We start from the raw sequence: 17,609 nt of genomic DNA on the forward strand, positions 1-17,609 counted from the left end.
TCCCAGAAACTGGATGCAGCAGAACCTCTCAGAGATAACCTCACACCAGAGTCATCCATTCAAGGAGGCTGTCCCCTCCACTGCAGTTCGGGGTCCCCATGGGGCCCAGAGAGGTGTAAGGGTTACTGGGGAGGGCCTAGCACCAGAAGCAAGGGTAGGGCCCTCCCCTGCAGTCACCAGCAGTGGTGGAAGCCGGGGAGGCTGCGCAAACCAGCCCCATCCTGCTCCACTCTGCCGTCTCCCAGCCCAGTTGCTCCAATTCACCTCAGCAGCAGAAAGCTGAGTGCCCTGGCCCCAGCCTGGTCCACTCCGCTCCACTCCCCCAGGTGACATGGCTGGGAGCAGGTTTTGCGGAATGGTGGGTTGGAGATGGGTGACTCTGCTTCCTGCCTTCACAGTGAGGGGGGCGGGGTTTGAGGGGCCTGACTCCTGCCGCTGAGTCGCATCACTTGGGGGAAGGGATGGAATTATCCCCCACTTTCACTATGGTGATGGGCAGCAGAACAACACATCTGGGAACAGGGAGGTAGAGGAGTAGACCTATCAGGTCACTCTGCTTCCCACAGTGAACGTGAGGGAGGCAGCCCTGCAGCCAGCTCCAGCCCCACTCCACCAGTAAAATCCCCCATGTTCCGTCACTCCGGGCATGACTTTAGGCAAGGGGTGCACTGGGGAGAATGGGGACAGAGCAGGGCCAGAAAGATGTGGTGTGGGGTTGGAGCAGTGGCAAGAAGAGGCAGGGCAGGGCCTGGGGGGTGCCATAGAATCATAGAATCATAGAACACTAGGACTGGACGGGACCTCGAGAGGCCATCGAGTCCAGCCCCCTGCCCCGATGGCAGGACCAAGTACTATCTAAACCATCCCTGATAGACATCTATCTAACCTGTTCTTAAATATCTGCAGCGATGGAGATTCCACAACCTCCCTTGGCAATTTATTCCACTGTGTGACCACCCTGACAGTTAGGAACTTTTTCCTAATGTCCAACCTAAACCTCCCTTGCTGCAGTTTAAGTCCATTGCCTCTTGTTCTATCCTCAGAGGCCAAGAAGAACAAGTTTTCTCCTTCCTCCTTATGACTCCCTTTTAGATACCTGAAGATCGCTATCATGTCTCCCCTCAATCTTCTCTTTTCCAAACTAAACAAGCCCAATTCTTTCAACCTTTTTTCATAGGTCACATCCTCTAAACCTGTAATCATTCTTGTTGCTCTTCTCTGGACCCTCCCTTGTTTCTCCACATCTTTTTTGAACTGCGGTGCCCAGAACTGGACACAATACTCCAGCTGAGGCCTAACCAGCGCAGAGTAGAGCGGAAGAATGACTTCTTGTGTTTTGTTCACAACACACCTGTTAATGCATCCCAGAATCATGTTTGCTTTTTTTGCAACAGCATCACACCGTTGACTCATATTTAGCTTGTGGTCCACTATAACCCCTATATCCCTTTCTGCTGTAGTCATTCCTAGACAGTCTCTCCCCATTCTGTATGTGTGAAGCTGATTGTTCCTTCCTAAGTGGAGCACTTTGCATTTGCCCTTATTAACCTTCATCCTGTTTACCTCAGACCATTTCTCCAATTTATCCAGATCATTTTGAATTATGACCCTATCCTCCAAAGTAGTCGCAACCCCTCCCAGCTTGGTATCATCTGCAAACTTAATAAGTGTACTTTTTATGCCATTATCTAAATCATTGATGAAGACATTGAATATAACTGGTCCTAACACAGACCCCTGTGGAACCCCACTTTTTATACTTTTCCAGCAGGATTGAGAACCATTAAGAACTACTCTCTGGGTGCGGTTATCTAGCCAGTTATGCACCCACCTTAGAGTAGACTCATCTAAATTGTAGTTGCCTAGTTTTTTGATAAGAGTATCATGAGAGACCGTATCAAATGCTTTACTAAAGTCTAGGTAGACCACATCTACCGCTTCTCCCCTATCCACAAGGCTCGTTATCCTATCCTGCACTCCCTTAGGGACAGCCCTGCACCATATAACAGGGTCTTTTTGACCCCGGTCACAGTAAAAGAGCTTTCAAGCAAGGTTGGAAGGAGACATTAAAGGGGGAAATGATACCATGACCGGACCTTACTCTCCTGACAACACGACACCTGAAAGCACCAGAGCTAGAAAGCCTGAACTCGAGGGGAAAGAGTTGCTCCCAAGCAGGAAAGAAGGGTGTGTGTAAAAGCCACCCTACTTGTAGTATGTAACAAGGGGCAACCCTGCATGAGATAAACCCTCACTGGTACATTAGGGTAGATTGCATTATTGTTTTCTTTCTTCAGGTAATCTACTTTGATCTGTTTTCTGTCACTCATGGTCACTAAAATCTACCTTTGTTGTAGCTAATACATTTATTTTATGTTTTCTGTTTGTCACTACCAAGAATAGTGTAGTTTAAGTGAAGGGTTTGGGGAAAATCTCAGTGCATAGAAAGGTTTTGTGCATATTCCTTTTCATGTCAAGGAAGGGGTGCAGTGGGTGGTTGTAATAAATTCATATTGGTCAGGTTTTTTACTAGGGCAGGAGGTACAGCTCTGGGGTCCTAGGCTGAGGAAATGGGGTATTTTGGCTGTTTCATGCAGTGATGGAGCAGACTTTTCATATAAATTCAACTGGGGTGACTCTGCTGTGTGAATGCTGGTGGGATGGTAGGACTCCAGTTTGTCACAGCTGCACATTGTGAAAGGGAGCCACTGATGTCGGGGACTGTGTCTTTCAGTGAGAACTTAGCAGAACATGCTGGGAAGCGTAACCAGTTGGATCTGGGTTTTGTACATGTATGTGAATAAACTGCAGTAAAGACAAGGCTAGGGGAACGTAGACATGTGTTGTGGGGAAATAGTTGCTTCTTTAAATATGCAGTTGCAGGTGGCCCAAAACTGTTCACGAATTTGCTTAATAGTTGTGGCCAAATATATATTTTTAGGCTGGATTCATGAGGGGACTTGGGCACCATTAATGGAGCAGATGGTGGTGCCACCTCAGAATAGCCACTCGCCTGGTAGGGAGCACTCTCAGCTGGAATAAAGGACAGCTAAGTCTGAGTCTCTGCTCCAGAGCAGGGATTTCAATGTTGCCTTCCCATAAGCCAGATGAGTCCCCCAGTCACTGGGCTATTGGGTATAACAATGGCCATAACCCTCCAATGGTCGTGTGAATCTAGCCTTTCATTTATCTTGTTGTTTCAAAATAGTTAAACTTCCAGAACAAAATCTTTCATTGTGAGTTGTGTAGTGGCGCCTTGGGCTCAGGCTCAGTGAGAGGCCACTCAGTGTTGCTACCTCAGGCAACAAGCAATTAATGGTCTATCGCTCAGGCCCTTTGGTGGACAGAGCAAGGAACAGACTCTTGTCTATGCCTCCTGGCTAAGGAAGCCCATAAAAACAGTGGGGGCCCATTGTTTCCTGGCTGAGACAAGCCACTAATAGTGCACAAGCCTTGTGGCCTGGGGTGAATAGGCTGCACCCCAGGATGGGTTTGGTAGCTGGAGGTAGGAGGCCCAGGTCCACCCTACTCCACCACATCCCAGCCAAGGCTCCCTATCATAGAATCATAGAACTCTAGAACTGGGAGGAACCTCATGAGGTCATCAAGTCCAGTTCCCTGCCCTCCCAACAGGACCAAGAACAATCTAGATCATCCCTGTTAGACATTTATCTAGCCTGTTCGTAAATATCTCCAGTAATGGAGATTCTACCACCTCCCTAGGCAATATATTCCAGTAATTAACCACCCTGACAGGACTTTTTATCCTAATGTCCAACCTAAACCCCACTTGCTGCAATTTAAATTCATTGTTCCTCTTCCTGTTTTCAGAGGCTGAGGAGAATAATTTTTCTCCCTCCTCCTTGTGATGCCCTTTTATGTACTTGACAGCTGCTATCATGTCCCCTCTTAGCCATCTCTCTTCTAAACTAAACAAACCCAATTATTTTAATCACCTCTCAGCTCACATTTTCTAGATCTTTAATCATTTAACAGTCGTGAATGGTTTTACCATGGGGTCATGAGAGATCCCACAGAAACACACTGACTAGCAACAAAGGTCTGGTTTCCTTGGTCTGCTTCCTACCACCATCCATCCAGAGAGCTCCAGAGTTTAAGGCCTCTCTGTCTCCCCAGAATGCACCACAGAGAGCAGTCTTGGCAACACGTCTCCAGGGTCAGTCTTCTCCTGGGGCAGGGTGATGCACAGCATAGGTTCTGCTCCCAGGTTCTGTAGTGAGCTGGAGACGTCTGTCTCCTTCCTCAGCTCTGGCCCAACCAAACTGCAGGGCTCACCTTTTCTACTTCCTGTTCTGCACCACTGTTTCTGGCATAGGGGGACAGGAGTGGCCCAGCTCTGCCTACTAGGGGGAGCGTAGTGGTCCCTTAGGCTCAGAAGGGCAGACTGAACTCAGACGGGGATGTTTTGCTTCAGGGGTGGCATGAAACTTTTTGTTCCAAGTTCTTCAGTTTGCTTAAAATTCTGAAAAGAAATCTGACTTTGGTGTGATTTGAACTGATTCCCCCCCAGTTTTTCAGAACTTTACATGAAGTGGAAAAAGCCAGTTACTCACACAGCCCTATCCCAGGTACCAACCCCACAGCATTCCAGGTAAGAAATGGGCTGAGCTGTGAGCTGCTCTGGGTATGTCCTATCTGACCTATGCCAACACTCCTGAGAAGTTCACACGGCTCTTGCTCATCCTGCAGTGCTTCACTGCTGTCATCTTCCCACTTCAGCAACCCCCAGCATGTGTGCCAAGAGCAGCACACGAGTCGATTTTCAGCGGCATGCAGGGGGAGCTCAGCCCGGCCCTCCTCCCCCATGCAGCTCCCCACAGAGGCTCCCACCTGGGGCCGGCAGCAGCTCTGCTTTGGCTGCCAGGGGTCCCCACCTGGAGCCACTGGGGCTCCCCACCATGGGCAGCTGGGGCTCTGCTCCCAGCCTCTGGGACTTCCTGCCAGGCCAGCTGAGCCCCCAGCCCCTGGCAACATGGGGCTCCCTGGTTTAGCAACATCCGTGTTCCTGCTAGACCACAGATGTTGCCAGACCAGAGAATCCAAGTTAAGAGATGTTCACCCTGTATTAAAATCCTGCACATTTTTATATATTTAAAAAAAACCTGGCTGGACAAAAAATTAAAGTCTGAAACAGTAAAGTGCTGCATCTTTATTTATTAATTAAGCTGCTGCAGGTAGGTCTATTAACGACTTTAAAATGTATCACCGGCACTTTGCCTGTACATAGACATCAAAAGGTCAAATTCCAGCACTCCGCCTTGGAAAGATTGCTGACCACTGTCATAGACATTTGGCTCCTTGTTGATTTCCACCACTCCAGCTTTGGGGTCTTTGGAGAATAAAAAGATGCTGTGTAAGCTGCACACCTATGTGTGGTTAACTGGCCCATGTAATACTACCAAGACCACTTCACAGAGAAAGAGTAAGTGTCCTCTACAGCTTAAGTTGAGAGCCAGCTGAGCTTTAGCTAACGCTGTAGAGGTCCCTCCACTAAGCTCCAGAGGTCCCCCATTCAAGTCTGCTTGCAGACAGTTACAAGTGAGGGCTTTGTCTGGGATTTCAGCTGGGCTCCCTGAAGCTCAGGGTACACTCCCTCAACAAGGGACGTATGTAACTGGCATGCTTATGGGTGGTTAACTATCTCATGTAATGGTACCTAGACCACTTCACAAAGACAGCATAAGTATCTTCTACAGCCTAAGCTGAGAGTCAGCTGACCTACAGCTCAAGCTGTAGAGGTTCTTGTGCTAAGATCCTAGGTTCAAACCTGCCTGCACCTATTTTAATTTTTCCAACAGGTGCTATGAATAAGCATCCTCATGCTCTGCAAAGCATGCTAAGCAGGACATCTCAGAAAGACTGGATAATGCAAACAGGACAGTGTCATCTCACATTCCGCTACAATTATACTTGCTCCTCTTTCAAAGACCTTCCAGGAGACACAGCGAGAGTGGAGTCAGACAAACAACCTAAGGAAAGACTGAGGCTGCAAAGTGCCCATCTGCTTTAAAAAATTACGAAAACAGACCCCAAAAGGTCCTACTCTGACCTGTCATACAAGCTAAGAAAGTGTCCACTGGTCTCAAAGGAGACTGACCCCTACTATGTAATGGTTGTATTCACCTTTTGTTTCTCTTGTCCATGTCATATGAGTGGGCTCATAAAACCAGAAGTACTGTTGTGTGTCACTCCATTATTACAAGCAAATACCCACCGTATCAACCCTGGAACACATCTGGAATATCTAACACTTCTACACCAGTGCCATCACCCGAAATCTCTAATCACTGAGAAGACTGAATAAGTGCTCACCTATTTGTGTGCTAAAGTTGTTTTATCCCTTGTCTCCGGTAGGAATGCATTCTCTTTATCTCCTCTCAGAGCACTTGACATAAGGGGAAAGCTGTTGAAAATACATTGAATAAACTCTGATTGGAAATGCTAAGTACTGCATGTTCCTGCCTTAGTCAGACAAAATAACTAACTCGCATTACTGAAACAGGACCAGGGATAGTTTTAAGTGTTGTGATCTTTCTGGAATTCTCCAAAAATAGCAAGTGGGTGTTGTAAATTACATTTTTAAGATAAGGAATGCGTCCAACATTGGCATATTGTGAAGTTTTGCTCTCAAATGAGTTGCTTAATCAGATTCAGTGTTTTATTCAGCTGATTTGTCCGTACATGACACCCCATTTTTAGCAAGCACATGGGCTTTTGGTCTTCCTGACAGTCCGCCTTCATCCTAAGAATACTTAGCAGTCATATACTGCTTTCCATTGAACAACCTCAAAGCACTTTCCAAATGCACTGAGTCAAATTCTGCTGACTGTCACGCTGCTGATCATTTAACCCTACACAATTAATATTAGCAACACTCCTGTAAAGCCTGTTTCACGTGAGTGAAACTGAGGAACAGGGAGTCAGTAATTTGGCTAAGGGTACAATCTTAGGGCCTGTAATATGTACCAGAAGTCTTGATTCTCCAATCCTGTATGTTAACCACTAACATCAGAAGAAGCATAAGACTTGACTAGAAATGAGGTGAAAATTTTTAAAAAGGCGTATAATTAACTTTTGGAACAGCTTACCAAAGGCAGGCGGTGGCTCCTTCACCACTGGATACTGCTCTATCAAGATGGGAATTTTTTCAAGATCTGTTCTAGTTCATTCAAGAATCAGTTCAGAAACATCCCATGATTTGTGTCACGCAGGAGGTCACATTATCAGAATGCTCCCTCCTGGGTTTGTAATCGATGAATCTATTTGCCACAACTAGGCCTGGTAGGCAAAGAGTGAGATCTCTTGCAGTGATCTGTATTCATTATGTCTGCCTTGTATTAGAATAAACACAGCCGTGACTGGGGTTCCCTCTAATTTTTTACATACATGAGTGGAATAAATTTTGTTATGTGCATCCAGACACGTGCAGCTATGCGCCATCAGTAGAAACAAAGGCCACCCCCTGTGGGTGGCTGTGGGTGCTCTGTAATCAGCTGGGCAGCACCTGAATCTCTCCTGGGTGGCTGCCCAGGGGCTCAGCTTACAGGCAACACTGGTAATGAGTAACTTCCCAGATTCCTCTCTGATCGTCTGCTGGGCTCAGTGTAGATGGATTCCCTGGAAACAATCTCTGTAGTAGTTATTCCAGAGTCAGAGTCACATTCCTGGGATGCCACATATGAGGCACTGAGGGACGGGCAGGGGGATGAGGCTGCACCGTAGAACTCTGCTACAAAGCTGATCTTGCAAATGCTCAGCTGTCTGTCTAGTATATTTTGTTTTTCCAAAGAGGCTGTGTGCCCGGCGAGTCACACAGCGCAGTGGGATCCCCAGCTATTTTCGCTGTTCCTACTTACAGCAAAGTCAGGCAGCTCAGAACCCACCTTCCAGGAAATGGAAGGTAATATTCATACAGAGCAGTGGTTCGCCAACCTTGAGCTGCTAGAGTATTCGCACACGGATAGCGTGTCCCCGGAGATGACCCAGCAGGATGGAGGGGCAGGTTTCTGTGTGCAGAGCCTCAGCAAATGGAGCAGAATAACCATAGCTGACTCAGATGTTACACTGCCTTTGTGGGAATGAGATGATCAAGCCCTCGTACCAGGACCTTCTAGAGAGGCAGCCACACCATGTGAGTATTCCTCAATAAAATCAGTTCATTTCCCAAAACACCATGCTCATTCATGCATCATGCTCACTCATCCTTGGATGGCCAGCCCAAGGTGAGGATGAAGCTTGGAGGCTTGAGCTCTGGAGATGCACCCAGTACCTCAGGTGATGTTTGTTGGTTCATCTCCACAGTATCTCAGGTATTTGGGCCTTTCATCTCTGGCTGGTCACATACACAAATTCCTCATTCCAAATTCTCTCATCCTTCCTAGTGCAGCGTCAGAGTGCACCTTGTTCCTCCACTCACGTAAGCACCTTGCACAGTTGGGTCCATCTGCCTTACTTGGCTTTCATTGCTATTAATTGTCCATCTTATTGTTTGGTCAGCCAACACCATCCAGTTCCAGGTTCATCTTGCTGTGTCTCAGTATTTTGCCACTCACTCCTCCGCTCATGCTCTCAGTCAGTTATAGGAATGGTGCACAATTTTGTTTTCAGTTCATATCCCTGGGTGGTAACCTGCCAGACAGGGGAAGCAAGAGAGTGGTGGAAGAGGCTGAGATTAATAGCATCGCAGGGACAAGATCTCAAAGGGGAACAGAAGTTCAAAGGGGACCCCCATCTGCTTACTCTTTTCTTCCCAGAATGCCCCTCTTCCCCTCCCAGCAGTCTGTTTCCCTTCTGGAGTTCCCAGTTCCCCATATTCAGTCTGCATGCAGAGTCTTTGCTGGCCCAGTCCATCTCAATCCATTCCTCCCTGGAGCACCTGACCTCCTAGTCTGTTCCTCCTCAGGCTTTCCTCTGAGCTCCTATCCTCTCCATTCTGTCCTTCTCCTGGCCTGGCCTGTAATGCTAAGAGGCAGCCTCTTCCTCTTTCCCCAGAGCAGCTGGGCACCGGACTTGCATCAAGGAGGAACAATGAAAATGGAGCAGCACTAGGGGGACTGTATCTTCCTCTGCTGAATATGGGACACCTAGTAAAGTTAATGTAATATATGGAGATACACATCTCATGGAATTGGAAGGGGCTTTAGGAGATCACTGAGGTCAGTTTCCTGTTTGGACCAAGCATCAGCCCTTTTTTCAAAGTCTATTGGCCTCAGGTCCTCAAATGGCCCCATCAAGGATTGAGCTTACAAGCCTGGGCTTAATGGGGCATGATCTGAACCACTGAGCTATCCACCCTCCCCTTCCTTGCTTTTTTTTGTACTCAAGTGAGTTCAATGACAACCAGTCGAAACTATGCCATTCAAATTGATACCAAGTTGACTAAGCCCCAGTTTAAAAGAAATACTGCGTAGCTGGAGTCTTTTATTTACCTTCTTATCTTTAAGGTTTGCCCAGGGAGAGGTGACACACACATACTCCCATGTACCTGTCTAATACAGGGATGTGGGTGACTGACAAGACCCAAACCATCCCTATCCAGGGGTCTCCATCATTGGACACATGGGCAGAGGAGTGAGTGGGGCAGAGAGGTGACACTGCATCAGTGAGATGAGATTGGATACAGCAGCCTGTTTTTGGTGTCACATTTTGAAAATGTTGAAAAGAGTCCAGTGTTTATAGCATTAAATAAAAGCGCCTTCTTGTAAGCTACAGAAAGTAGCCAGATCTGTATAGCTTCTGCAAAAGAAGGCTGAGAAGTGACTTCACTGAAGAGTCTAAGTGCCTTCCTGGAGAGAACATGTCAGGCATTAAAGGGCTGTTTAACATTGCAGAGAAAGGTAAAACAAGCCTAGTGGCTGGAAGGTGAAAAGGGACAAATTCATACTAGAAATAAGGCACAAACATTTCACAGTGAGGATGATTCACCACTGGAACAAGCTAACACATAAGTAACAGATTCTCTATTTCTTCATGTCTTCTAATGAAGACTAGGTGCCTTTCTGGTGTGTGCTTGGTTCAAAACACAATTATTGTGGTGCACTGGAGGGCTGGGACATGCAGAGGTTAGATTTGATGTTCCCATGGTGCATTCTGGTCTTAAAGTCTACTACTTAATGAAAACTGAGTGTGGCCTAGGAAGCGTCCCCTGAGACCTTACTGCGCAGACAACTTGATCCCCTCAGTCAGCTGTCATTAAGTGGGATGATTGAGGAGAAGCCACTCAGATCTTCACAGAGGCTGGCCAGGGTCAGGACATCAACCTTATAAGGGAGGGATGGGTGTGGCAGTGACATCTCAAAGGCCTGTTGCAGGACCTCAGCCTATTGGGGGCAGTGGTGGGGAGGTGGCAAACTCACAGAGAGACCCTGACATCAGCCAGGCAGGACAGAGGGGCAAGGTAGGGGCAACCTCAGAGGCTCCCATGGCTTTGCAGCAGCCACTCTCTTTCTCTAGGTCTTTCCCTGGGGACTGATAGAGAATTTGGATTAATGTACATGAGCCTGAGATGGACCCACATTGGAGTTTTCTTCTTCCATACCTACTGACTTTGTAGTCCCTGATTAGAAGGTAAGAACCTCAAAGAGGTTTGGAATCTTGTTCAGTCTGGGCCACTTGGTACCAGGTGAATTCTAGGTACAGAAATCACTAATTTAAGGTGATTTGGTTTCCTAGCAAGGACTTTGCCCCATAGAATCACTGAAGGCATTGGGAGTTTGTCTTTTTAGGTTTCTTTTTTCCTCTTTCCCTCCGTCTTTCTCTTCTTCTCTTGCTTATTTTCTCCCTCTTCCATTCTTCCCTGCCTCCACCAAAGGAGTGAGTTTGTGTGACTGGTGGGGGAGGGAGGTGCTGTCACTATGCGGTTTCTCACAAACAGGTTGTGAGGGGTTGAAAAAGTGCTCAGAGACTGATCCCCTCCTGTGGTGACCTGGGCCATCCTTTTGGACATCTGCTGAGAACTCTCTGCCTCCCAGCTCTCAGAGTCTTGATGCTGATTGGCCAAGAAAGTGGCTACTGACTGGGAAGAGTCAGGTCCTTTTGTTCTCTTTTAAGACCACATACGGAGCATCATTTGAGCATGCATTTGATTGAAGGTGCTGCTTCACTGCAATTACAGCTAACTCTTTCATATCTGGCATTCCATCATTCGGAACTCTCAAATAACTGGTATTTTAACCATAAGTAAATTTTAGTTATGTTTTTCATAAGTACAGTATAGTGAAAGTCAATACAAATAAATACAGCAAATACAGTATAAATTTACAAAGTACACTACTACTACTCATCATCATCATCATCATCAATAACCATGGGCTCAGAGCTCATTGGTGTCTGATGCCTCTCTCACTATTTCCTGCCATTTTTCCCTATCCAGTGCAGAATGGCTTAGTTTCTGTACACTAGCTCTGCACCAATCTGCTATATCATCTATCCACTCTCTGTAGGGTCTGCCTCTCCTATTCAAACCATCTGTTATGCTGAATACTAGAGTCTTGATTTGTCGTTCGTCGTTCATTCTGTAAATATGTCCAAATAGTCATAACTTCCGTTTTATAACCTTCTGCAGCAGGTTCTTTTTTGGCTGTATCTTACTGTATAATCTCTCATTGGTGACCTTCTGCATCCATCCTATTCTCAGAATCTTTCAATAACAACTCCTTTCAAACGCCAATATTCTTCTTTTTGAATCTTTCATTATCACCCATGTCTCACATCTGTACAACATTCTGCTGAATACACACATTTTCAAGACACCCAGCTTTGTTCTTCAGCTAGTTGCTTTGCTTTTCCAGATCTTATCCATTGCCTTCAAACTCACTCTTGCTTTTGCTATTCTAGTCGCTATTTCCTTCTTACAGTCTAGATCACACGCTATGTTGCTCCCCAGATATGTGAACTCCTCTACATTTTCAAGTTCAATACCATTGATACTGATCTTCGTTCCTATTTCCTTATCTCCAAATACCATTGCTTTTGTTTTATCAATGTTCATAATCAGTCCATACCGCTTCCCTTCTTCATTTAACACCTGCACCGTTTTCACTAGCTTCTCCTCATCTTCCTCAATGATAACTACATCATCCATGAACTTCAAGTTGTTAATTCTTTTCCTGTGCACATATATCCCTTCTACCTCTTCCCTGATCTTGTCCATCACTCTTTCCAGATGTGCGATGAAGTTACTTGGCAATATTGGATCTCCTTGTCTCATACCTCTACTTGTTTTAAACCAACTTCCCCACTCCCCGCACGTTCTCACTGCTGCCTCCACATTATCATTGATATCCTTTAACAACTCTATCAGTCTGCTATCCAATCCGTATGATTCCAGCACTGCCCAAGTCACTTTCTGATCTATACTGTCAAATGTCTTTTGAAAATCGATGAAGCAAGCGTATACGTTTTTGTTCTTTCATTGAGCTTTCTCCGCTATCAGTCCAGAGACACTGATTAAAGAGCATCTCACAGCCCACAGGGGAGGTACAGGCAGTGAACAAGTTGGTATCAGTGAGGGGAATGAAGTAAAAGGAGGGGGATCACCCTGCCTCAGCAGGTTTCTCTCCACCCTGTGCCTTTCCCTTGAGCAGCACCTGCGGCTCCCTGCCCCGTCATCCGTCCCCAGGGACACTGACTTGGGGGTACTGGGGGTACTGGGTAAAGCAGGGGTCACACAGCTTCTGCCGGGCTCTCCACCCTATGTCTTTGCCTGGAGCGGACTCAGTGGCTGCCTGCCAGGTTGCCAAACGCTGGGGACATTGAGTACTGGCCACTAGGGGGGAGGGGGGTGAAGTGGGGGGGTTGTCCTGCCTTGGCCGGGCTCTCCACCCTGCTCCTTTCCCAGGAGAGAAGTCAGCAGCTCCCTGCTCTGTTGCAGGACACCAGGGACACTGATTCGGGGGTGCCACAAAGCCCACCAGGGATGTATGGGTAGTGAGCAGGGTGGAGTTGGTGCTGGGGAAAGGGGTGAAGGGGGAAGGGTATATGGGGTGATAGGGTTAAGTGGGGATGGAATAAAGGGTGGGCTCAGTGTCTCAAGGATTTAGCAATGGGGCAGGGAGCCCCTGACACCGCTCCAGGGAAATGTGTGGAGTGGAGAGCCTGGCTGAAGCAGGGAGACTCCCCTATTATCCCATCCCTCCCATTGCCCCCCAACCCGGAGTCTCTGGGGTTCAGCGATGGAGCAGGGAGCCAGTGACTATACTCCAGGGAAAGGCTCAGGGTGGAGAGTCCAGCCTAGGCAAAGCAAACACCCTTTTACCCCTCCCCTCTTCACCAACTCTGGCCTGCCCGTACCTGCCCTGCAGTGCCAGCAGCTCCCTGCCTTGCCACTGAGCCCCAGGGACACTGATTCTGGGGAGCCAGGAAGGGCAGAGATAAGTGGTGGGTCACCCTTCCTCAGCTGGGCTCTCCCCACCCCTGCCTTTCCCTGGAACAACGTGAAGGGCTTTCTGCCATGCTGCTGAACTGTACAGACACTGACTGCCCCCTTTAGCCCCTCGCCCCTTCACCGTCCCTGGCACACACAAAGCCAGGACTTCCCCCACGGGCTGTGTGTCGCCCCTGATTCATGTACCCAGGGGTTCAGTCAGGGCAGGAAGCCACTGACTCTCCTCAAGGGTAAGGAGTGGGATGGAGAGCCTGGATAAAACAGGGCAACCCCCTCTTTATCGTGTCTCCCCCCAGCGCCCCTGCCTCAACGTCCCTGGGATTCAGCAAGGGGGCAAGTATCAGAGAGGTAGCTGTGTTAGTCTGTAGCTTCGAGAACAAGAAGTCTTGTGGCACTTTATAGACTAACAGATATTTTGGAGCATATGCTTCCATGGGCAAAGACCCGCTTCAGCAGATGCATAAGTGGGACAGATGCGTGAAACCACCCCCCTACTCATGCATCTGATGAAGTGGGTCTTTGCCCATGAAAGCTTATGCTCCAAAATATCTGTTAGTCTATAAGGTGCCACAGGACTTCTTGTTGTTCAGCAAGGGGGCAGGGAGCTGCTGACTCTCCTCTAGGGAAAGGCGTGGGGCAGAGAGCCTGGCCGAGAGAGGGCACCAGCCCCCCCTTCCTCCCATCACATTCAGCACCCCGATTCAGGGTCCCAGGGTTCAATAATGGGGCAGGGAGCCACAGATTATGCTACAGGGAAAGGCACAAGGTGGAGAGCCCAGCTGAGATGGGGAAACCCCCGCCTTTTCCCAGTCCCCATGTCATTCCCTGGATCAGTCAGTGGCTCCCTGCCCTGTCACTGTACCTCAGGGATTCGGAGTCGGGGGCAACTAGGGGAATTGGGTAATGGTAGGTGGTTTCCCTGCCTTGGTTGGGCTCTCGACCCATCACCTTTCCCTGCATCAGAGTCAGGGGCTCCCTCTCCCATCACTGGACCCCAGGGACACTGAAGCTACGTCTACACGTGAAGCCTACATCGAAATAGTTTATTTCGATGTAGTGACATCGAAATAGGCTATTTCGATGAATAACGTCTACATGTCCTCCAGGGCTGGTGCCGTCGACGTTCAACATCGACGTTGCGCAGCACCACATCGAAATAGGCGCTGCAAGGGAACATCTACACGCCAAAGTAGCACACATCGAAATAAGGGTGCCAGGCACAGCTGCAGACAGGGTCACAGGGCAGACTCAACAGCAAGCCACTCCCTTAAAGGGCCCCTTCCAGACACAGTTGCACTAAACAACACAAGATCCACAGAGCTGACAACTGGTTGCAGACCCTGTGCATGCAGCATGGATCCCCAGCTGCCGCAGCAGCAGCCAAAAGCCCTGGGCTAAGGGCTGCTGCACACGGTGACCATAGAGCCCCGCCGGGGCTGGAGAGAGAGCGTCTCTCAACCCCTCAGCTGATGGCCGCCATGGCGGACCCCGCTATTTCGATGTTGCGGGACGCGGATCATATACACGTGCCCTACTTCGACGTTCAACTTCGAAGTAGGGCGCTATTCCCATCCCCTCATGGGGTTAGTGGCTTCGACGTCTCGCCACCTAACGTCGATGTTAATGTCGAAATAGCGCCCAACACGTGTAGCCGTGACGGGCGCTATTTCGAAGTTAGTGCCGCTACTTCGAAGTAGCGTGCACGTGTAGATGCAGCTTGAGTCAGGTGTACCTTGCAGGCTGCGTGGGAGTTACGGGCAGTGTGCAGTCCGGAGTTGATGATGGTAGGACCAGATAAGTGGGGGGGGGCGTTGCTTTGCCGTGGCCAGGCTCTAGGCCCTGCGCCTTTCCTGGAGCGGAGTCAGCAGCTCCATAGTGGAAGCCTGGAGACACCGGGTCAGGGGCAACGCGCAGCCCACCAGGGAGGTACGGGACGTGTGCGTGGAGTCAGGCAGGGGAGGAAGGGGTAAAAGAGTGTTGGCCCTGCCTCAGCCAGACTCTCTGCCCAGACCCTTTCCCTGGAGCACAGTCAGTGGCTCCCTGTCCCATCACTGATCCCAGGGATGTTGAGACTGGGGCACTAGGGGGGATGAGTAAAGAGTGTGGGGGTTGCCTGCCTGAGCTGGGTTTTCTGCCCCACACCTTTCCCTAGAGCAGAGTCAGCAGCTCCCTGCCCTATCACTGGACCCTGGGGACACTGAGTCAGGGCTCCTCAAAGCCCACAGGGGATGTGCGCGTAGTGAGCAGGCTGGCATCAGTGAGGGGGGATGGGGTAAATGGGGGAGCTCAGTGTCTCTGGAGTTCAGCTATTGGGCAGGGAATCCCTGACTCCATGCCAGGGAAAGACGTGGGTTGGAGAGCCTGTCCAAGGCAGTACAACCCCCCGGTTACCTCTTTACCCCCTTATTGACTCCGGCCCGCGCATGGCCTGTACCTGCCCCATGAGTCAGCAGCTCCTGATCCCCCCTGCTGAAGCCCAGGGCCAGAGTCGGGGGTGCCTGGGGGTACAGAGTTAAGGGGGATCACCCTGCCTCAGTGGGCCTCTCCCCCCCATGCCTTTCCCTGGAGCATACTTAGGGGCTCCATGCCATGTTGCTGAACCCTAGAGACACTGACTGGCCCCCATTTACCCTGTCCCCCACTTAAGCTGAACCCCCCATTTTACTCAGTCACCCTGCTCACTATCTCTGGCCCATGCAAACCAGTATCTCCCCCATGGGCTGTGCCTGGCCCCTGACGCAGTGTCTCTGGGGTTCAGTGACAGGTCAGGGAGCCGCTGACTCTCCAAGGTAAGGAGCAAGGCAGAGAGCCTGGATGAAGCAAGGCAACCATCTCTTTGTCCTGTCTCCCCCGGTGCCCCTACCTCAAGCTCCCTGGGGTGCAGAGAGGGGTCAGGGAGCTGCGGACTCACCTCTAGGGGAAGGCATGTGGCAGAGAGCCCGGCCGAAAGAGGGTGACCCCCCGCACTTCATTCCAGCACACCCAGCGCCCTGACTCAGTGTCCCTGGGGTCCAACAATGGGGCAGGAGCCACTGATTATGCTACAGGGAAAGTCACAGAGCTGAGAGCCGGGCTGAGGCAGGGAAACCCCCCGCCCTTTACCCATCCCCGCATCTTGCCCTGGAGCAGAGCCAGAGGCTCCCCTGCCCCACTGCTGAGCCCCAGGATACTGAGTGAGGGGCACCATGCAGGGCAGTTATGGGCAGTAGTGACCCTGCATTGGCCAGGCTCTCTGCCCTGCGTCTTTCCCTGGAGCAGATCTCTGCCTCATCTCTGTAGCCTTGGACACTGGGTCAAGGGCAATGCACAGCCCATGGGGGAGGTATGGGACGTGTGTGGGCTGGAGTCAAGAGCGGGAGGGGTAAATGGATGTTGGCCCTGCCTTGGCAGGACTCTCTGCCTTGGCCCTTTCCTGCAGCATTGTCCGTTGCTCACTGCCCCGTTACTGAACCCCAGAGATACAAAATCATGGGCAACAGGGGGGATGGGGTAATAAGGGGGGGTTCACCATGTCTTGGCTGGGTTCTGCAGCCCAACCTTTCCCTGGAGCTGAGTTAGCGGCTTCCTGCCCCATTGCTGAAGCCTGGGGCACTGAGTCAGCTGCCACTCCAGCCACCCAGCTGTGAAGGCAAAAGAAAATCATGAGCAATTTTTCGAAGTCCTCATTTGATGGAGATCAGAGGACTAAAGAAGAGATCATAGCTGGGAAAACCCAAACATATGGTGACCCTATGAGTCACCCTCCTGCGCTCACCCTTTTGAGGTGGGACCCCCAGCGTGAGAAATGCTGCATTCGGGGATTCCTCTACGACCCTGAGATCTGACATGGCCAGCAGTTCTTGGCAGACCCTTTCACACAACTTTCTTGGAAGTGGTTGTAGCTTCTTGGGGAAATTTTTCATATTTCAAATGTTGTCTGGATGGCGACTGAAGGACCAAACAAGAGGTCCTGGCCAGAAAAACCCAGGTGCATGGTATGCCTTTCAGACATCACTATCCCTTGTATTAAGTGGCCATATACTTCTTTGTACAAAGAAACTGTTACTTACCCAGGAACAAAAACATTGTGGCTACATCTACGCTACAGAGACCTTTCAAAAGAAGCTCCTCCAGAAGATTTCTTCGGAAAATACGTCTTTCGAAATGTGCGTCCACACACAAAAAAGGAGCCCAAAAACTGCTCTTTCAAAAGGGAGCGTCCACA

This window comes from Carettochelys insculpta, chromosome 2 (assembly GCF_033958435.1).
Source record: "Carettochelys insculpta isolate YL-2023 chromosome 2, ASM3395843v1, whole genome shotgun sequence".
Lineage (NCBI taxonomy): Eukaryota > Metazoa > Chordata > Testudines > Carettochelyidae > Carettochelys > Carettochelys insculpta.